This window comes from Cynocephalus volans, chromosome 9 (assembly GCF_027409185.1).
Source record: "Cynocephalus volans isolate mCynVol1 chromosome 9, mCynVol1.pri, whole genome shotgun sequence".
NCBI lineage: Eukaryota > Metazoa > Chordata > Mammalia > Dermoptera > Cynocephalidae > Cynocephalus > Cynocephalus volans.
Window position 1 is genome coordinate 141483473 of NC_084468.1, and position 18006 is coordinate 141501478.

The window sequence follows — 18006 nt, forward strand, 5'->3', positions numbered from 1 at the left end:
CGGTCCCCTTATCCATGCCTCGGGTACCCAGGTGGGCCCTGAGGTACTGGCATTTTGTGCCTGGTGTGGGAGGAGAATCCAGTCCCCTTCTGCATGCCTCTGGGCTGGGCGGGCCCCGAGGTGCTGGCATGGTGTCCCTGGTTGTGGGAGAGAGGTCCAGTTCATTTCTCCTTGCCTCGGGTCCCTGGGTGGTCCCCGAGGTACTGGCGTGGTGTGCCTTGTTGTGGGAGGAGGGTCTGGTTCCTGGCTCCATACCTTGGGTCACGGGGTGGGACCCAAGGCACTGGCTTGGTGTTCCTGGTTGTGGGAGAGAAGTTCAGTCCCCTTCTCCATGCCCTGGAACCATCGGTGGGCCCCGAGGCACTAGCTTGGTGTGCCTGGTTGTGGGAGAGAGGTCTGGTCCCCTTCTCTTTGCCTTGGGTCCCTGGGCAGGCCCCAAGGTGCTGGCGTGGTGTGCCTGGTTGTGGGAGGGTGGTCCAGTCCCCTCCTCCATGCTTCAGGTCCCCAGGCTGGCCCCGAGGCACTGGTGCAGTTTGCCTAGAAGTGGGAGTGGGGTCTGGTCCCCAGATCCAAGCCTCCTGTCCCCAGGCAGGCTCCAAGGTGCTGGTGGTGTGCCTGGGCAGGAACTATTTTTTGTCCTTTGCTTCTAACATGGGGAACTTCCTGTGGGAACCAGTACTTGAGCTGTGTGGTTGTTTAAATTGCTACTTTGCTGCTGTTTCTCTAGGGAAGACTTTTTGTGCAGCTCAGGGTTTAATGGTTGATTTTATAGGTACTTCCGGCTCTCCAGAAACCTGGTGGATCTGTGTTCTGTAGAATCTCTGATCTGGGCCTGAGTTTTTTCATCAAACTGCACCCCATGCAATTCTGCATTCACGACGAGTCTCCCCTGTGTGGTCCTGTGCTGATTGGGGGGCAGGTCAGCTGTGCTTGCTGTGTCCCAGTGCTCCCCTGGTGGGCACATCTCCCCCACCACCCATACTGCAAATACTTCCCATGAGACTGGCCCTGTGCTGGTCCCTTGCAATGACTCACTGGTCTCTGAATGGTTTGTTTTTTTTTCAGTTGTTCTGGCTCCTCGCTCCTGTGTGGGTCCATGGGAACCCTATTAGTGGTCTTGCTGTCCTGGGGGCCACCAAGGCCCTCTTCTCTCTTGCTGCCTCCAAGCAACTCCATCTGGAGGGCATAGCTGCAGCTTCTGCTGGCTCCTGCTCCATGTGCTCATCAGCTCGAGCCTTAAAGTGACCCTGGCCCGAAACACTCAGAGCAGCTTTTTCTTTCTCTCATTGTGGCTTCTCCCACCTTCATGAACTCTGTGGGTCTCTCCTCCTCTTCCCCTGAGTTCCAGCGGCCCTGGCTTGGCTGATTTTACATTTTTATAGTTGTAAATTTGGTTGTTTTGTGGGAGAGAGTGATGCTGGGGACCATCTATTCCACCATCTTGATTTGATCTCTCCATTTTAAGTAATTATCAACTGGTAAGATTTACAATTTCCATGTTGTTAATTATTTTCTGTGCATTTTCTAATTCTTTTGCTCCTCTCTTCCTCTCTTGCTATTTTCCTTTGTGTTTTGATGATTTTTTTGTAGTGATAATACTTTGATTCTTTTGCCATTACTGTTTTTGTATTTACTATAGGCTTTTTCTTTCTGTTTACCATGAAGCTTGCATAAAGCTTCTTATAGTTACTATAGTCTATTTGGCCTGATAACAACTTAACTTTATTTGCATACAAAATCTCTACACTTTTACTCCCTCCTTCAGCTCTCATTATTGATTCAAAATTTATTTTTTTTAATATTGCATATCCATTAAACAATTTTTGTGGTCATGGTTATTCTTCATACTTTTATCATTTAAATTTTATGCTAGGATTAAAAATATTTTACATACCACCATTACAATATTACATTATTCTGTATTTGTTCATATATTTTTATTTACCACTGAGATTTATACTTTCATGTGCTTTTGTGCTACTGTTTAGCATCCTTAGATTTCAACTTGAAGAACTTCTATTAACACATCTTGTAAGGTAGATCGAGTGGCGTGATCTCCCTTAGTTTTTGTTTGTCTGTGAAAATCTTTACCTCTTCTTTATTTTTAAAGGACAGGGCTGCTAGGTATAATGTTCTTGTTTGGCAGGTTTTTGTTTGTTTGTTTGTTTGTTTTTACTCTGCACTTTAAATGTATCATCCCATTTTTCTCTGGTTGCAAAGTTTCTGCTGAGATATGTGCTGATAGTCTTATAGGGGTTTGCTTGTATGTGACAAGTTGCTTTTCTCTTACTGCTTTCAAAATTCTCTCTTTGTTTTTGAATTTTGACACCTTAATTATAATGAGTGTTGGTGTAAACCTCTTTAGGTTCAACTTATTTGGGATCTTTTGGGATTTGGGGATCTTTTTGAATCTGGATGTCCATATCCCTCCCCAGATTTGGAAAGTTCATATTCATTATTTCTTTAAATAAGCTTCCTGTTGCTTTTTCTCTCTTGTTTTCTTCTGATACATTCATAATGCATACATTGATTTACTTGATGATTTTCCATATGTCCCAAAAGCTTTTTAACTTTTTATTTTTGGTCCTCTGACTGAATAATTTTAAATAACCTGTCTGTGAGCTTGCTGATTCTTTCTTCTGCTTTATTGAGGTTGTTGTTGAAGCTTTCTACTGATTTTTTTCAGTTTGGTTATTGTATTTGTTAGCTCTTGAATTTCTGTTTTGTTCTTTTTTCTGGTTTCTCTCTCTTTGTTGAACTTCTAACTTTCTTCATGCATTGTTTTTCAGATTCAATTAGTTTTCTAACTGTGTTCTTTTGTAGTTCTTTGGACTTTTAAAAGATGTTTATTTTGAATTGTTAGGCAATTTGGAGATCTCCATATCTTTAGGGTCAGTTACTTGAACTTAGTTTTGCTCCTTTGGTGGTGTCATGTTTTCTTGATTCTTTGTGATCCCTGTAGCCTCATTTTGGTGTCTGTATATTTGGAGAAGTGGTCACCTCTTACAATTTTTACAGACTAGCTTCATCAGAAAAAGCCCCTTATCAGTCAGCCTGATCAGAGGCCAGTTGGTGAGGTCTGCAGGCAGGCTGACCGGTGGTGTCCATGGGTGGACAGACCCACTGCCAAGGTGTGCTGTTGGTTGGTTCCATGGGTGCAGTTTGTGGGCAGGTGGACCTGGTACTGGGATCCATGGTCAAATGGGCCTTATGCCAAGGCCCATGGGCAAGCAGAAATGGTACCAAGGACTATAGATAGGCAGGCCCAGTGTCAGGGTCTGTTGCAAAGTTGGGCACTCATTTTACTCTACCTTTCCCCCAATGGATAACTTGCATGTAGAAGGGATCTCTCTTGGTTCTGTGCTATGTGGGTTTGGGGAAGGAGTGACATGGGTAAAGTGAAACTGTTTTTAACCTTTTCAATGTGCGGGGGGTTTTTTTTGTTTGTTTCTGTGCTCCACCCAGGTATTATAATCTCTCACCTGAATTCTGGAGCTCTTCTGAAAGTACTTGGTAATGGAAAGTGTTGCTTTGCATTAGTCCTGATGGAAAGACCCATCTTTTTCCTACTGCTTGTAATCCATCATCACACAGATTCACTTGTCTTCTTCCATTTAGATTCCCTTTGTATATATTTTTTCTAGAGTGTTGTTTACTATTTACATTTTTGTCACCATTCTGTATTTTATTATTCATGCAGTCATTTTCTTTTTTCTTTTTTCGTAACTGTCTCATATAGGGATCCAAACCATTTAGCTAATCAGCCAGCCGTATGTGGTCATTTTCATAGACTACTTATATGCTTGATTGAAGTACTATTGATGCACTGACATATTTTTTTTGAACAGAGTATATGTATATATATTGTAGCCAATAACTACAACAGAAAATGCATATTTGAAAAATATTCAGTAATATGCAGGTACTATGACAATATATTAATCAAGACAAACTACATTATGGTGATTCAATGTGAAATTGATATATTCTGAGTAAGAAATGTATAACTGAAACAGGTTTAAAGATTATTTTACTCAAATCTGTTGAAAAATATCACTAGAACTTGTCAATAAAGTGCAGATAAAACTATTTTTCTTCCAGTCAACAAATAGTCTGTGTACCAGTTAGTAAATTCTACCGACCACCATTAATCTGTGGTATGCACTTTGAGAAATACTACTTACTATTGAACTGATATTTAAGTAATATACATTGTTAGTGAAATACCTGTATGTTGTTTTTTTTTTCCATAAAATACCTCTTTGACTTTGTGTGCGCATGTGTGGTGTGTATTTAAAATGAAAGCAAAGCAAATGAAGATCATGTTACATATTTTTTATCTATTTGATTGTTAACTTACTTTATTAGCTTAAGAAACAGTTATACAGCACTTTTTATATGTGAGACAGTGTTCTGTTTCAAAATATTAACTCATTATAATATAAGTCCTCATAATATCACTATACTTTTACTATTCCTATTTTTGCAGGTAGGGAAACAGCAGCATCAAGAACTCAAGAAACTTGCTTTTAAATAGAGAAGCTGACATCCAACTCGGGCAGTCTGGCTTCAGATTGTCTGTTGTGAGTACATTTCTTTGCTATAATACTATTGTAAATCTTTGAATTTTCAGTATCTTGATTCATTGAACAGTTCTCATGAAGACTAGATAAAAACAAAACAAACAAACAAACAAAAACAACATTGCCTAAAAGCAACCAGTTAAAACTAATTGTTGGTGCAGAAGGGGAGTAGAAAGCAATAAAAGCAGATTTGAAAATAATACACCTAAGCTGACATTATTTAACTGCTCTGAAATTGAACAGTATGCTGTTTTACTTTTTGGAAAATAGTATGAAAGACCTTATTTGATGAAGTCAAGTATCTATTTGAACTGTTGGTAGTGAAATTTTTAAAAGAAATTCAGTTTAAAGATTTGACTACATGTTTCTTATCATTAATAAGAAAAGTAGGTAACCACGGTTCAAAAGGCCACTTTGTGAATGAGAGTTTATAATAGCAAGCATATTTTCTTTTAAATCCACAGGACATAGACATGTTGCAAATAACCCTTTAAGTATTTATAGTTTTAATATGTATCTTTAGCTACATTTTTATTTGTTTTTAGGGTAATTTCACTTAATCGACTAAAATATTTATTCTTATTCAAAATACTTTTCTGAGCTATGGTTCAACACACATACCAACGGGACTTGACAGAATGCCCTTAACCAGTCTACTAGCTATCCTACTGTGTAACATTTCAAATGAACATAAACAATTAGTTCAAACCATGAATTTAATATGACATGGCTTAAATACCTAATAAAATGTGACACTCTAAAGATATAAAAATGTTTTGAGTGTGTGTGTGTAGATGGCTTGTGAAATCGTTCTCTATTTCAGTGTCATATCCTACGTGTGTGGGAAAAGTAAGTGATAAATTAAGATCTTGTTAATACTTCTAGTGGAAGTTTTATATTTTTGGCTTTATCTACACTATTCTGGCTAATGCTGTCAGTTGCTCAAAGGAATGAAAAAAAAAAGTTGAGGACAAACCTAAGAAGACACTAACATATACAACAACCACACAAGAGATAAGCAATATTAAAAGATGTAACTTGAAACAACAAATTGTCAAAAAGTGGGGGAGGAGTGACACCAAAGCATAGTTTGCTTTTGTTGTCCCTTCTTTCTTAGATATCAAAGTAAAGTTGTTACTAGTCTAAAATGATCTGTTTTAACTACAACATGTTTTCTGTAAACCGCATGGTAACAATGACACAAAAACTTATGAGACATACTAAAAATAAATAGCAAGAAATCAAAATACACTGCTAGAGAAAAACCACTGAATCACAGAGCATGATAGTATGATCCAAAAAAAAAAAAAAGGATCAACAAAACAACCAGAAAAAAAGTAACAAAATGGCAGTAACAGGTCCCTGTATATCAACAATAACCCTAAATGAAAATAGATTAAATGCCCCAGTTTAAAGACACAGAGGGGCTCAATGGTTTATGAAACAAGAACCAACAATAGGCTGCCTACAAGAAATTTACTTCACCTATACAGACTCAAGCTTTCTGAAAGTGAAGGGATGGAAAAAGATATTTCATGTAAATGGAAACAAAAAAAGAGCAGGAGTAGCTATACTTACATCAGATAAAATAGACTTCAAGCCAAGGAAAGTAAAAAAAGATAAGAAAGATGATCATATAATGATAAAGGGATCAAATCAACAAGAGGATATAACAATTCTAAATATATACTCGCCCAACTCTGAAGTACGCTTTTATACAAAGCAATTACTATTAAACATAACGGAAGATAAAGACTCCAACAGAATAATAGTTGTAGACTTTAACACCACACTTTCAGCAAAGGACAGATCTTCCAGACAGAAAATTAGCTAGGGAACATCAGAATTAATCTCTGTTCCAGGCTGATTGGACCTAACAGACATATATAGAACATTTCATCCAACATTTGCAAAATACACATTCTTCTCATCAGCACATGGAACATTCTCTAAAAGAGACCACATGTTAGGTCACAAAACAAGTCTAAACATATTTAAAAAAATTGAAATCATATCAACTACCTTGTTTGATCACAGTTAAATAAAAGTTGAAATTAATGACAAAAGGGACACTAGAAACCATACAAATATGTGGAAATTGAGCAATATGTTTCTAAACAATGAATGAATCGGTCAAAGAAGAAATCCAAAAGAAAATTAAAACATTCCTGGAGACAAACAAAAATGGAAACACAACATACCAGAACACATGGGATACAGCTAAAGCAGTTCTTAAGGGAAGTTTATAGCAATAAATGCCTATATCAAAAAAGAAGAAAGACTTCACGTTATACCTCAAGGAGCTGGAAAAACAGGAACAAACCAACCCAAAATCAGTAGAAGGAGAGAAATAACAAAGATCAGAGCAGAAATCAATGAATTAGAGATTAAAAAGGCAATGCAAATAATCTATGAAACAGAGTTCGTTTTTCAAAAATATAAATAAAATTGACAAACTTTTAGCTAGACTAATGAAGAAAAAGAGAAAACTCAAATAAATAGAATCAGAAGTGAATAAGGAGACTTTACAACTGATGCCACAGAAATACAAAGGATCGTAAGAGACTACTACAAACAACTATATATGAACAAACTGGAAAACCTAGAAGAAATGGATAAACTTCTGGAGACATGTAACTTTCCAAGGTTGAATCATGAAGATCTAAAAAACCTAAACAGACTGATAACAAGTAATGAGGTTGAAGCAGTAATACAGTCTCACAACAAAGAAAACCCCAGGACAAGATGGCTTCACTGCCAAATTCTACCAAACATTTAAAGAAGAACCAATGCCAATTATTCTCAAACTTTTTCAAAAACTTGCCTAGGAAGGACTATTTCCAAACTCATTCTATGAAGCTTACGTTAACCTCATACTAAACATGGAAAAAGACACAACAAAAATAGAAACCTATAGACCAATATTCCTAATGAACACTGATGCAAAGATCCTTAATAAAACACTAGTAAACAGAAATCAACAACACATTAAGAAGATCATTCACCATGACCAACTGGGTATCATCCTGGGGATGCAAGGATGGTTCAACACATGCACATCAGTAAACTTGGTACATTGCATCCACAGAATGAAGGAAAAAACCCATGTGATCATTTCAGTAGATGCAGAGAAAGCATTTGATAAAATCCAACACTGCTTCATGATAAAAACACTCAACAAATTAAGTATAGAAAGAATGTACCTCAACCTAATAAAGGCCATATACGATGAACCCACAGCTAATACACTGAATGGAAAAAATTAGAGGCTTTTCCACTAAGTTCTGGAACAAGATAAGGATGCCCACTTTCCCCACTCTTATTCAGCATATTACCAGAAGTTCTAGCCAGCACAATAAGGCAAGAAAAAGCAAAAAGGGCATTCAAGTTGGAAAGGACGAAAACTAAGCTATCCCTTTTTGCAGATGACCTGATCATATATACAGAAAACTCTAAAGATTCCGCCAAAAAATTACCAGAACTAATAAATTCAGTATAGTGGCAGGATACAAAATCAACACATGAAAATTAATATCCTTCCTATATGCCAATAACAAAATAGCTGAAGAAGAAATCAAGATAGTAATCCCACTAACAACAGCTACCCCCAAAATGAAATACCTTGGAGTGAATTTAACCAAGGGGGGGTGAAAGACATCTAGCATTAAAACTATAAAACATTGGTGAAAAAAATTGAAGAGGACACAAATAAATGGAAACATCTCATGTTCTTGAGTTGGTAGAATTAGCATCATCAAAATGCCCATACTACCCAAAGCAATTGGCGCATTCAATGCAATTCCTATCAAAATACCAATGACATTCTTCACAGAAATAGAAAAAATGATCTTAAAACCAGTATGGAAACACCAAAGACCCCATATAGCTAAAGCATTCTTAACCAAAAAGTACAAAGTTGGAAGCATCACACTTTCTGATTTCAAAATATACTGTAAAGCTATAGTAACCAAGACAGCATTGTACTGGTATGAAAACAGACAAACAGACCAGTGGAACAGAATAGACAGCCCAGAAATAAACCCATGCACTTAGAGCCAGCTGATTTTCAACTAAGGTGTCAAAAATATGCAGTGGAGAAAGGACAGGCTCTTCAATAAATGGTGCTGGGAGAACTGTATATCCACATGCAGAAGATTTGAAACTACACCCCTATCTCCTGCCATACACAAAAATCACCTCAAAATTCATTAAAGATCTAAATTTAAGACTCAAAAATATGAAATTTCTAGAAGAAAACATAGGGGAATCAGTACATAAATGGGAGTGGGCAGTGATTTTTTGAGCGAGACTTCAAAGGCACAGGCAGAGGCAACTAAAGCAAAAATACACAAATGGGACTAAATCAAACTGAAAAGCTTCTACACTGCAAGGGACACTATCAACAAAGTAAAGTGACAACCTACAGAAAATGTTTGCAAACTACACATCAGACAAAGGGCTAATATTCAGAATATATAAGGAACACAAACAACTCAACAGCAAAAAACCAAATAACCCAATTTTAAAATGGGCAAAGGACCCGAACAGACATTCCTCAAAAGAAGACATACAAATGGCCAACAAGCACATGAAAAAGTGCTCAAAATCACTAATCATAATGGAAATGCAAATTAAAACTGCAATGAGATATTACCTCACCCCAGGTAGAATGGGTATTATCAACAAGACAGAAAATAACAAATGCTGGAGAGGATGTGGAGAAAAGGGAACCCTCCTACATTGTTGATGGGAATGTAAATTGGCACAGCCATTGTGAAAAACAGGATGGAGGTTCCTCAGAGAACTAAAAATAAATTTACCTTACAACCCGGATATCCCACTACTGGGTATATGCCCAAAGGAAATGAAATGAATATATCAAAAAGAGACCTGCACTCCCATGTTCATTGCAATGCCGCCATAGCCAAGAGATAGAATCATCTTAAATGTTCATCAATGGATGAATGGATAAAAGAAACTGTGGTGTGTATATATATACACACCACAGTTTCTTTTATCCATATATATATATATATACACACACACCACAGTTTCTTTTATCCATATACACACACACACACACACACACACACACACACACACAATGGGATACTATTCAGCCATATGAAGAAACGATATACTATCATTTGCAGCAGCATGGATGGAATTGGAGGCCATCAAGTTAAGTGAAGTGAGTGAGGCACAGAAAGGCAAATACCACATGATCTCACTCATATGTGGAATCTAAAAAGAAAAAGGAATAGAAAAAGTGGTCTCTCACAGAAGTAGGCAGTACAATAATGGTTTTCAGAGGTCGAGTGGGGGAAGGTGGGGAGGACGAGCAGTGGCAGACTAAAGGGTATCATTCTATGCTATCTAGCTTAAGAGTATCATTGTGCAATATATGCATGTATTGAAACAACACACTGTACCCCACACATATGTACAAGTAAATACTAAAATTAAAAAACAATTAGAAAAAAGAAACAATAACAACAACAAAAAAGATTGACAATGTATATATTGTATTTCAGATCAGCAACTCAAACTTGGGGAACAAAGTTTACACACCAAAATTACATATTCTTTCTTAAACTATAGTAGTATCGTTCATATCATAAAGAATAGGTTAAGAATGATTGGAAATTTTATTTTATTTCCACAGTGGCAAAGCCCTCTTGTTCATCACTGTATCCCCAGGGCTTAGAAGAATGCCTGGCACACAGTAAATATTCCAAAAATGAATGAATGAGTGATTAACAAATGCAAGGATGATAGGTCAGAAGGTCTTCTCAACTTAAAAATATGTCTTATCTTCACTGAAACTCTCTTTAAAATGAGCTTATTTTAAGTAAAAATGTTAAGAATTCCTGGGCTTTAACCTGTCTCCTTGATGAATAGTCTTTTTTTTTTTTTTTTTTCCCCCCCGCCAAGAAAATGTAGCTCGTATGGCTGAGGACTGCAGCAAACTTAAGGGGCTTTCCTGATCCCTTAATTCCCTTCACAGGATTAGGTTTTGCTAAATTAGCTATTAGCCAAGTGCAAGGAGAAGAGTTATCAGGAAGATGGAATTCTACAGTCAAGTGCAGTAAAAGAATAAATGGAAATAGAAATGAGTGAGCTGTAGGTTTCTCAGAGTGTTTAAAACTTGCCTACTAGCTTGTTAAGGGGCACTCAGACAAAGCACTAAAAGGACTGTAAAAAGTCATTTTGTCTAAAGACATTAATAGAAATGAAAGGAAATAAATTCTAAGGAAGAATTTAGCAAAAATCTTTATTGAATGTATATGCTTTTTAAAACTGTGATAAAATGCCACTCACCCCCACCCCCCCAGGTTTTCAGTACTGTAAAAACGCCTCTAGAATGTTCAGTCTGTTGGAGACAGTTGATGGAATCTGGTAATCTATGCTATGGAGCAATTGCTTTTTGGACTCATCAAATTTGTTTATTTGGTCAAGGTGGAAGAATCTACAGTAATGCTTAGAAGATATTTAAGATTTCTGTACCTGAATCAATAAGAAAAGATAAAGTAGTGAAGATTAGTTGTTTAAGAAGATAGTTTTGAGAGGTAACTTAATGTCAGTCTTCATACAGAAAAATTATCAGGTGGACCAGTTTTTATCTTTCTTTCTAGCATAGCATAATAAGAAGCAGATTTGGTTAGTCTTTCATCGAATATTTATTGAATGCTTACTCTGAATAGTACTGTGAAAGATCTTATAAGCAACAATGAGAAATAAGGATCTCCCCAAGTGTGCAGTATCAAATGTAAATGTAATTTTTAAAACTTGATTATCTACTATGTTTAAGTTTATTCATACACACACACACACACACACACACACACACACACACACACACACACACACACACACACACACACACACACACACACATGTAGTTTCTCCCTGGCTTATTTTTGAGGAGAGGATAGCAGCTATTCTAGCTCAGCATTTTGACAGGAACCAGGAAACCTCTTGATCTCTACAAGACATATGACAACCCAGAACAAAGAGCACATTTTTAGTCTCTTTTGCAGCTAGATGTGGTTATGTGGCTAGGACGTAATAATGAGATATGAGCAAAAGGTGAATGTGCAACTTGTAGAAAGTGCCATTACAGGGAGGAAATGTGTCCTGTTGTCCCCTGTGAGCTGAATTGTGGAGCTGGACTAAGTTTCACAAAGGGGAAACTGAAAGATGAGGGTGTGAAATACAAAAAAGGTGTTTCTCATTTAAGAAGTCCATATACTTTTGCTCTTGTTCTCTCTGCTTCCACTGTCTTGCAGTGTGAGACCCCTGGGTCACTGTCGCCACACCAGATGGACTTTGGACTTCCCAGCCTCAGAAACAGCAGCTGGGACAAATTAAACATACATTGGCTTCCTCGAGATACGTTGGGATTTCAGCAACCCCTGCATTTACCAGAAGTACTGCCACAGCAAATCATTCTTCCGGTGATTGAAAATGCACACCTGTAGAAAAAATTTTGTGTTGAGGACTTCCGGTCAAGATGGCAGAATAGACTGTCCCTAGTGTCACTCTCTCCCACAAATCAACCAATTTAAACTATAAAAACATAACATCAAGTGCATATGGAACGGGGAGATGTCCAGCGGGGGAGGCAGAAGCTCTGCGGAGACCACATGCCCTGCAGGCCACCATTGCACGATCCGGCAGATAGGCTTCACTGCCACCACCCGGCTCCATTCCCAGCCCAGCCCAGTGCGCACAGAGTGGGGAGACGTCCGGCAGGGGAGGTGGAGGCTCTGCAGAAACCACACACCCTGTGGGGCCGCCACTGCGTGATCCAGCAGGTAGGCTTCACCACAGGCACCTGGCTCCATTCCCAGCCTGGCCTAGTGTGCTTGGAGCAGGAAGATGTCCGGCAGGGGAGGCGGGAAATCCACGGGGACCACACTGCTGTCACGCAATCCAGCAGCCTGGCCCAATGCGTAGGGAGCACAGAGTCATCCAGCAAGGGAGACAGAAGCTCCGTAGAGTCCACACACCCTGTGGGGGGGCAGCCGGCTTGCGATCCAGCAGCAGGTAGGCCTCACCGCTGCCACCTGGCTCCATCCCAAGCCCGGCTTAGCACGCACAGAGCAGGGAGACATCCTGCACGGGAAGGGGATGCTCTGTAGAGACCACATGCTCTGCGGTGCCTTGGCACATTCCAGCAGCCCGGGCAAGAGCGCGCGGAACAGAGAGAAGTCCAGCATGGGAGGTGGAAGCTCAGCAGAGACCACACACCCTGCAGTACCACCCGGTGATCCAGCAGCCCAGCAGAGTCCAAGCTGACCAGGGAGGTGGCTCCCTGGAGAGGTCCAAGACCTGAGGCAACCACACATGCAAGGCACTAGTGGCCAATTCAGTAGTCACTGAGGTAGCCATAGCAAATTGGCAACCACAGCAACATCTTAGTCAGTCAATAGTGTCAAACCTCTGGACTGTGAAACCCCCTGCCACAATGAATAAACATCAAAGAAAAGATGCCAGAAATATGAAAAATCAAGAAAGTACACCACCAAAAGTTAATAAATCTCATACTCTAGATCCTATAGAACAAGAAGCCCTTGAAATGACTGACAAGGAACTTTGAATGATAATTCTAAGGAAACTAAATGAGATACAAGAAAACTCAGCTAGACATCATGATGAAATGAGGAAAAGTATACAAGACCTGAAAGAGGAAATGTACAAGGAAATCAATATCCTGAAAAAAAATGTAGCAGAACTTGCCGAACTGAAGAAGTAATTCAGTGAAATAAAAAACACAATGGGGAGTTTAACCAGCAGGCTTGTGGAAGTTGAAGAGAGAACCTCTGAACTTGAAGATGGGCTGTTTGAAATAACACAAGAAGACAAAAAAAAAAAAAAAAGAAAAAAAGAAAAAAGAATCAAAGGCATTGAAGAAAATCTGAGAGAGATATCAGACAACCTTAAGCGCTCAAATATCTGAGTCATGGGTATTCCAGAAGGGGAGGAAAAAGGAGATTGCATTGAAAACATATTTAACAAAATAGTGGCAGAAAACTTCCCAGGTATAGGAAAAATCACAGATCTTCAGATCCAGGAAGCTCAATGATCTCCAAACATATTCAACCCAAAAAGGCCTTCTCCAAGACATGTTATAGTTAAATTGGCAAAACTCAAAGACAAAGAGAGAATCTTAAAACCTGCAAGAGAGAAGCATCAAATCACCTATAAGGGAGCCCCAATCAGACTCACATCAGACTTTTCATCACAAACCCTAAAAGCCAGAAAGGAATGGGATGATATATTCAAAATACTAAAAGACAGAGATTGTCAGCCAAGAATACTCTGACCTGCTACGCTATCCTTCCAAAATGAAGGGCAAATAGTATATTTCTCAGACAAACAAAAAATGCTGGAGTCCACCACCACATGACCACACTTACAAGAAATCCTCAAGGGAGTACTGGGTTTGGTTCCTGAAAAATAATTACCACTGCCATAAAAACCCAGAAAAATCAAAACCCACAGGTATAATAAAAATGGCATTCATGAAGAGAAAACAAACAGACAAAAAGGCTATCTATAACCTAAGGAACCAACAAACACAGAAAACAAACAGTAAATCAGAAAGCAAGGAACAAAAGACACTCAAGACAACCAAACAATAATCAATAAAATGCTAGGAATAAATCAACACTTTTCAATAACAACTCATAATGTAAAAGGCTTAAATTCCCCAATCAAAAGACACAGACTGGCTGACTGGATTAAAAAGGAGGACCCAACTATATGCTGCCTTCAAGAGACCCACCTCACCCACAAAGACTCACATAGACTAAGAGTGAAAGGATGGAAAAAGACTTACCATGCAAACAGAAAAGAAAAACGAGCTGGAGTAGCTATTCTTATATCTGACAAAATAGACTTTAAACTAAAAACCATAAAAAGAGACAATGAGAGACACTACTTAATGATAAAAGGACTGATCCATCAAGAAGACATAACAATCATAAATATGTACGCACCCAATGTTGGAGCAGCCAGATTTATAAAACAAACTCTATTAGACCTAAAGAAGGAAATAGACACTAATACCATAATAGCAGGGGACCTGAACACCCCACTGTCAATATTTGACAGATCATCTAGGCAAAGAATCAGTAGAGAAACACAAGATCTAAACAAGACTCTAGACCAATGGGAATTGGCAGATATCTACAGAACATTCCACCCAACAACCTCAGAATATTCATTCTTCTCATCAGCACATGGATCATTCTCCAGGATAGATCACATATTAGGTCACAAATCAAGTCTCAACAAATTCAAAAAATTGGAATTATCCCATGTATTTTTTCAGACCACAATGGATTAAAATTAGAAACCAATAACAAATGAAATTCTGAAAAGTATACAAACACATGGAAATTAAATAGCATTCTACTTAATGACATATGGGTCCAAGAAGAAATCAAGCAGCAAATCAAAAAATTTATTGAAACTAAAGAAAATAATGATAAATCATACCAAAACCTGTGGGATACTGCAAAAGCAGTATTAAGGGGGAAATTTATTGCATTGAATGCTCACCTCAGAAGAATGGAAAGATGGCAAGTGAACAACCTAACACTTCACCTTAAAGAACTAGAAAAACAAGAACAATCCAAACCTAAAGTTAGCAGATGGAAAGAAATCATTAAGATCAGAGCAGATTTGAATGAAATTGAAACACAGAAAACAGTTCAAAGGATCAATGAATCAAAAAGTTGGTTTTTTGAAAAGATAAATAAAATTGACAAACCATTAGCATGGCTAACAAAAAAAAGAAGAGAGAAGATTCAAATAACAAAAATTAGAAATGAAAAAGGTGATATTACAACTGATTCATCTGAAATATAAGGAATCATTCGAGACTACTATAAACAACTATACGCCAACAAATTTGAAATCTGGAAGAAATGGATAAATTTCTGGACACACACAAGCTCCCAAAACTGAGCCAAGAAGACGTAGAAAATCTGTAAAGACCAATAACAATAAAGGAGATTAAAGCTGTTATCAGAAGGCTCCCAACAAAGAAAAGCCCAGGACCAGATGGATTCACAGCAGAATTTTACCAAACATTCAAAGAGGAATTGACACCGATTCTTTACAAACTATTCCAAAAGATTGAAACGGATGCAAATCTCCCAAACTTATTCTATGAAGCAAACATCATCCTGATACCAAAACCAGGTAAAGATATAACCAAAAAAGAAAACTACAGGCCAATATCCTTGATGAATATAGATGCAAAAATCCTCACTAAAATACTAGCAAACAGAATACAGCAACACATATGTAAAATTATTCACCATGATCAAGTGGGATTCATGCCATGGATGCAAGGTTGGTTCAACATACGCAAATCAATAAATGTGAAACACCGTATTAATAAACTCAAACACAAGGACCATATGATCATCTCTATAGATGCTGAAAAAGCATTTGATAAAATTCAACACTCATTCATGATAGACTCTCTATAAGTTAGGTATAGAGGGAAAGTATCTCAACATAATTAAAGCCATATATGATAAACCCACTGCCAATATCATCTTGAATGGGGAAAAGCTAAAAGCTTTTCCTTTAAGAACAGGAACTAGACAGGGATGCCCACTCTCACCACTCCTAATCAACATAGTGCTGGAAGTACTAGCCAGAGCAATCAGAGAAGAGAAGGAAATAAAGGGCATCCACATTGGAAAAGATGAAGTCAAACTGTCCCTGTTTGCAGATGACATGATCCTATATATGGAACAGCCTAAAGCTTCTACACAAAAACTCTTGGAGTTGATAAATGATTTCAGCAAAGTTGCAGGATACAAAATCAACACACAAAAATCAGTAGCATTTCTATTCTCCAATAGTGAACATGCAGAAGGAGAAATCAAGAAAGCCTGCCCATTTATAATAGCCACCAAAAAAATAAAATACCTAGGAATTGAGTTAACCAAGGATGTGAAAAATCTCTATAATGAGAACTACAAACCACTGCTGAGAGAAATTAGAGAGGATACAAGAAGATGGAAAGATATCCCATGCTCTTGGATTGGAAGAATCAACATGGTTAAAATGTCCATACTACCCAAAGTAATATACAAATTCAATGCAATCCCCATCAAAATTCCAATGACATTTTTCTCAGAAATGGAAAAAACTATCCAGACATTTATATGGAATAACAAAAGACCATGCTTACCAAAGCAATTCTGAGCAAAAAAAATAAAGCTCGAGGTATAACACTACCTGACTTTAAACTATACTACAAAGCTACAATAACCAAAACAGGATGGTACTGGCATAAAAACAGACACACTGATCAGTGGAATAGAATAGAGAATCCAGAAATCAACCCACACACCTACAGCCATCTGATCTTTGACAAAGCCACCTAGCTTATACAGTGGGGAAGAGACTGCCTCTTTAGCAAATGGTGCTGGGAGAACTGGATATCAATATGCAGGAGAATGAAACTAGATCCATACCTTTCACCATACACTAAAGTCAACTCAAAATGGGTTAAAGAATTAAATATACACCCTGAAACAATAAAACTTCTTAAAGAAAACATAGGAGAAACACTTCAGGAAATAGGACTAGACACAGACTTCATGATTATGACCCAAAAAGCACAGGCAACCAAAGGAAAAATAAACAAATGGGATTATATCAAACTAAAGATCTTCTGCACAGCAAAAGAAACAATTAACAGAGTTAAAAGACAACCAACAGAGTGGGAGAAAATATTTGCAAAATATACATCTGACAAAGGATTAATGTCCAGAATATACAAGGAACTCAAACAACTTTATAAGAAAAAAACAAGCAACCCAATTAAAAATGGGCAAAAGAGATGAATAGTCATTTCTCTAAGGAAGATATACAAATGGCCAACAGACACATGAAAAAATGCTCAACATCACTCAGCATCCGGGAAATGCAAATCAAAACTACACTGAGATACCATCTAACCCCAGTTAGGATGGCTAAAATCCAAAAGACTCTGAACGATTAATGCTGGCGAGGTTGTGGAGTAAAAGGAACTCTCATACATTGTTGGTGGGACTGTAAAATGGTGCAGCCTCTATGGAAAATGGTATGGAGGTTCCTCAAACAATTGCAGATAGATCTACCATATGATCCAGGTATCCCACTGCTGGGAATATACCCAGAGGAATGGAAATCATCAAGTCGAAGGTATACGTGTTCCCCAATGTTCATTGCAGCACTCTTTACAATAGCCAAGAATTGGAACCAGCCCAAATGCCCATCATCAGATGAGTGGATATGGAAAATGTGGTATATCTACACAATGGAATACTACTCAGCTACAAAAACGAATGAAATACTGCCATTTGCAACAACATGGATGGACCTTGAGAGAATTATATTAAGTGAAACA